This window comes from Octopus bimaculoides, chromosome 25 (genome assembly GCF_001194135.2).
Source record: "Octopus bimaculoides isolate UCB-OBI-ISO-001 chromosome 25, ASM119413v2, whole genome shotgun sequence".
Lineage (NCBI taxonomy): Eukaryota > Metazoa > Mollusca > Cephalopoda > Octopoda > Octopodidae > Octopus > Octopus bimaculoides.
This window is the reverse complement of record NC_069005.1, coordinates 13,317,224-13,322,605: the sequence shown is the minus strand read 5'-3', so window position 1 is coordinate 13,322,605 and position 5,382 is coordinate 13,317,224.

The window sequence follows — 5,382 nt, the reverse complement described above, 5'->3', positions numbered from 1 at the left end:
CTTCTTCTTCTTCTTCTTCTTCTTCTTCTTCTTCTTCTTATTATTATTATTATTATTATTATTATTATTATTATTATTATTATTATTATTCGTCTATCGATACGGTTTGCGCGTCGCTCCCGTAAGTTTGCTGTTATTTCTATTGTCATACAAAACTATATATTGAACATTTGTTATCGTTTTATAGATAAGCTAACCAGAACCTTAAGAGCTGGTTAGTTCTTCTCCTTTTGCAGTCTTTAGGGGTGAAATTTGTGTTTCTTTAGCAAACACGCCCCTCAATTTTTGTTTAAAAGAGAAAGATAGAGGACGAGGATTGTTCGTCCGCTGAAAAGAACAGCCGGTCATCCGCAAAAGAGAACAACCAAATTGCAGAAGTCAATGAGAGCAGCAGCAGTAGCAGCAGCAGCAGCAGCAATAACAGAAGAAGCAACAACAACACAGCACGTGAAATGCATGAAAGTTACTTTCTGCAGCTAAAAATTTCGACATGGCAACCACCATCACAGGAATAACAAAAATTAACAATAACAACAAAAAAGCAACAACATAAGCGAGAACGCTTCCACCTCCACCACCACCGCCAGTGGCAACAGCAAACACACTACCACCAACGTCACAACCACAACAAACAGCATTGACATAGAAAGAGGGACACAAAAAGCAACAAAACATCGCCGTGAACAACATGAGAAATAACGACACCAGAGAAAAAGAACAACGATACCAGAAGCAGTAGCAGCACTACCACCACCACCAAGAACAACAGCAACAAATCGAAAATCCTTTTCGACGTGGCTATCTCGAAAATCGAAATGCTTCTTTTAGCCCTGGAAGGAAAAAGTAAGGAATTGGTTCAAGCCAAAAAGTTATTAAATTTGAGTGGAGTAACTCAATTGTACCTGGCTCTCCTGAAATCATGGAAGAACGAGAAAAGAGAACAGTTTATAATAGATGTGTCTCACGAAAGGAACAGGCGAGCCGAACGGGCCATAATAAGTTATGTGGAGAAGGGTCTGAAGGATATTATTGATGTGGCTCACATGCAACGAGGAAGGTAGTGTGCCAGCATCAACCCCCTCTTCAAAAGTGAGGACTAAGCAGATGTGTGCGGAATTTCAGCCGCACTTTACCTAACTCTACGAAGCGCCGTAAGTCGGTAAGTTGCAGATGACGTCTTTCGGTCAGGAATACGGCATCCTGCGATATATTGATAACAGCCAATGATATACGGGACGTGATGACTAGCTGCACAAGGGAGAAATCTCTAGGGACGGATGGTCTACACTTCCAGCTTTATTTTCATACATCAGACTTATTTGATGATCTTTTAGCGAATGTCTACCGTAACTGGCAGCAGAACGGGAAAATTCCCAGTGCTGTGAGCTGTGGCATGGTGGTGCTGTTGAGAAAAGATCTGAACAAAGGGGACGAAATAGATAATTTTAGGAGCATATCTTTACTGAACGCAGATCATAAAGCTTTGGCCAAGGTGTTAGTCAAAAGATTGGCACTGGTCGTCCATAAGCTGGTCAGTGACGCGCAGACATGCGCTATTCCAAACACATCTATCCATAACAGCCTCTACCTCATGTGTTACTTCATAGACAGGTTGAGTAAGGAAGTCGGAATGGGTGGGGCTCTGATCAAGTTTAGTGAAGTAACATGACTCGCAGAAAATGCTAATTCTAGTGTTTTGGTATATTTCGCAGTGAAGGGGTTAAGATAATTAGGATTGTTTTTCAATTTAGTATAACCTACTACAAATAATATTTCAAATATACATCACGTAAAGGTAACAAATAATGCTATCTTAATAGGGTTAAACAGCTTTGTGTGTTAACCACAGTATTTTATTCAGTAAAATACTTATTGATGCTTTCCTAGATTGTAATCGTGGCATTAAACTTAATTACAAAACTTGCCAGAAACTTCAGAAACTTAAATTTGTCACGATAGTCTAATTTGCTAAAATTTGTACATTCCTATTCGGTGATAACTGCGTTCTAGTTAAAAACAGGCTTTCAACAATTAGCTAGCAATTAGCTACGAATATCTCTTCAGCTTCTCACGTCATTGAACTCGACGTAAATACATCAAATTTGGAAAATAAGTTGCAGCCTAAACCAGGAATGACACACATTACGGTACCTTATCTTTATATGAATCAGTAACTTCATAAAAATGACAGTAGATTTTTTCCTTATATTTCCTTACCCTAGCGGTTACATAAAACATAAAACAAACATTAATACTGAACACAACAAATGCTTTCTAATTAAGCATTTAATACTAATTAGATTAAATATACTAACATTGGTTTAACTATTAAAAGAACTTGCATGTGTTTTGGGAGATTGCGATAAAATGTATGGAGGTGCCTCAAGAAAAATTTCAAAGTTTATTATGAGTTCATTGTACTGATATTATGCTGAAAATACTGTGAGACACAGTAGAGCAGCCCTAAGCAAATTGCGGCCTACGTGACTTTCTGAACATCACTAACGAAAAATCATCTTGATGGTTTATTAGATGTGTGATCCGCCTGATGGTCTGCAATGTCTCATGTGGCTTCCGACCCGCTTCTCGAAAGAGGTTGCCCATGCTTGCAGTAGATACTAGCAACAGCAGAAGCTCTTACCCATGATTTACTCAGAAGAATTATAAAAATTACGACTCATTTACGAAAATCCAAAATGGTAAGCATACACGAGCATCTGCAAAGGTCAATCATGAAAACGCACCCTGCGTCTGGAAGATCGCGGTAGTATAGGCTGGAAGCACAACTAGCAAAAGCGTTCAAGATCTATAAAGAGGTCGTTAACCTGACGGCAAGTCATGATACCAAATACGACTCTTTTATGAAGATCTAGCATGTTGATCATGTACGAGTAACTTCAAAGCTTTCTCATTAGATGGCTTGCCTAATCATGCCAGAAGGAAAGATGACCGTACCTTTAAACAGTCTTTTTCTTCTCTCTCTCTCTCTCTCTCTCTCTCCCTCTCTCTCTCTCTCTCTCTCTCTCTCTCTCTCTCTCTCTCTCTCTCTCTCTCTCTTTTACAGTGATTTACATCAAAGTAAGCGACCAATCGGCGGACAGAGATGTTTCTAATATTTCCCATTGAAACTAATTGAAGTACAATTTGGGAAAATTGAACCAAAAAATTAATTAAAAATAAAATAGAACGGCATAATGTAATTTAAGTCAAAGGAGCTTTGCCACTGAAATCAAAATTAGAGGAAAATACTTCTGAGAAAATTCGAAAGGAAATAGAATGAATCTTCATATTAATGTGTAATTGAAGAAGAGAAGCTGTTTGAATGCAATATATGCAAGAGCCGGCGGAGTCATTAGCACGCCGGGCAAAATGCTTACCGGCATTTCGTCTGTCCTTACGTTCTGAGTTCAAGTTTCGCACAGATTGACTTTACCTTTCATCCTTTAGGGGTTGATAAAAGAAGTATCAGTTGAGCAATGGGGTCGATATAATCGACTTAACCCCATTGCCGAAATTGCTGGCCCTATCTCAAAATTTGAGATCAATACAACTTTTCACGTATAAAGTGGTTAACTAGCAGAATCGTTAGCAAGCCAGGTAAAATACTTAGCAGGATTTTGTCCGTTTTTACGTTCTGCTTTCAAATTCCGTCAAGGTCGAATTTGCCTTTCACCCCTTTCGGGGTTGATGAAATAAATACCATTTAAGTACTGGGGTCCCCCAAACTTGCTGGCCTTGTGCCTACGATGCAGAGAATTATCATAATTATTGTTAAAATATGATTTACACCTCATATAGATAGAACGGCATTGACCATATGTGTCTTTCATCAGCAGCAGTCTGGAGGTGAACACTAATAATTTATCTATTGTAATATCAAATTATACAATCTCTAAAATTTGTATATAAATGTTCAAGTGGAATATTTGTATTTCTGTTGTTCTTTCTTTAATTGTAAAGCATCGGGCCTAAGTCGTTACGGTGTAGCACTCGTGATCGCAAGGTCGTGGTTTCAATTCTTGGACCGGGCAGGGGATAGTGTTCTTGAGCAAAGCACCTCATTTCACATTGCTCCTTTCCACTCAGCAGTAAATGACTAACCCAGCGATGAACGGAGTTACTGTGTGGTGGTTTGATGCTGTGATCTCGGTCGCTTAATCGTCACAGAAACCGGCTAATGAATCGCAGGGCATATAACAGAACTACTATACAACATACATAATTATTCTTTTATACGTTTCAGCCCTAAACCTGACTAATTCGTTGAAATATTTTGATAATATTAAATGTATTATTTGGTGGAATCTAATTCTGTGATAGAGTTTTCAAGTTGGATGCGTGGATAATGATTTTGATTCAGGTGAAATTAGGGATGGGTTTTTAGTTTAGGGCTAAGGATTTAATGTTTATCGCTACTTCAATATGGCTATTCCGTAGGAACCGACGTTTCTATCATTTTTATCCCCAGGAGGAGCCTACTCCAGCTGGTTATCGATGCAATCTGCACCCGATATATATTGCAAGCAAGGGAGCGAACCCTTACCATCTTCTAGCAGACGACGGGACCACCAGACCGTAGAGTTTCGAACTATTTGTGCGAATCCTCGGTGGTGGACTCCCATCCGCTAGAGACAGCAGTAATCCGCTCCATCTCGCAATATATAAAAAAAAAATAAGTGAGAAAACAGTCACTGATCTGGCAACAACCGAAGTAGATAGTTAGAAAATCCGTCACAAGCCAAGATAAATATCGAATTGAAAGCTGGTGTATCCGGGCATTACAATACTGGTATGGAATAATAAGGAATTTAAATTTTGGCCCAATGCCAGCAATTTTGAGCGGGGGATGGTGGTAAGTCGATTACAGCGACCCCAATGTTCAGTTGGTATTTATTTTATTGACTCAGTAAGTATGAAAGGAAAAAAACAACCTCGGCGTAATTTGAACTCAGAACGTGCGAAAAATTCTGTAAGCCAGCCGTTGTTAGTATACATATTGGAAATTATAATAATAATCATATGTTTTTGTCTTTATTTGCCACAAGGGCTAAGAAACAAGAAGACAACGAATGAAAGCAGTGCGATTAACTTTTGATGATAAAATAAGGCAATAAATATATGATTAGGAAAAAACAATTATCAGAATAAAGTAATAAATAATATAATTAAAGGAAAAAAAATAACAGTAAGGAGATAAAGAATGAAATTAAGAAAGGACAGAAAAGAAAAAATAAGACTTAAGCTAATAAAGAATAAGACGAGGAAAGATAACAAGAAGAGACAATCTTCTTGTTGATAATAAACTCGACTTAATCATCTTCAATTAACGTGTCTGGTTTTAACGAAAAATCCATCAAATATATCAAATATATATATATATAT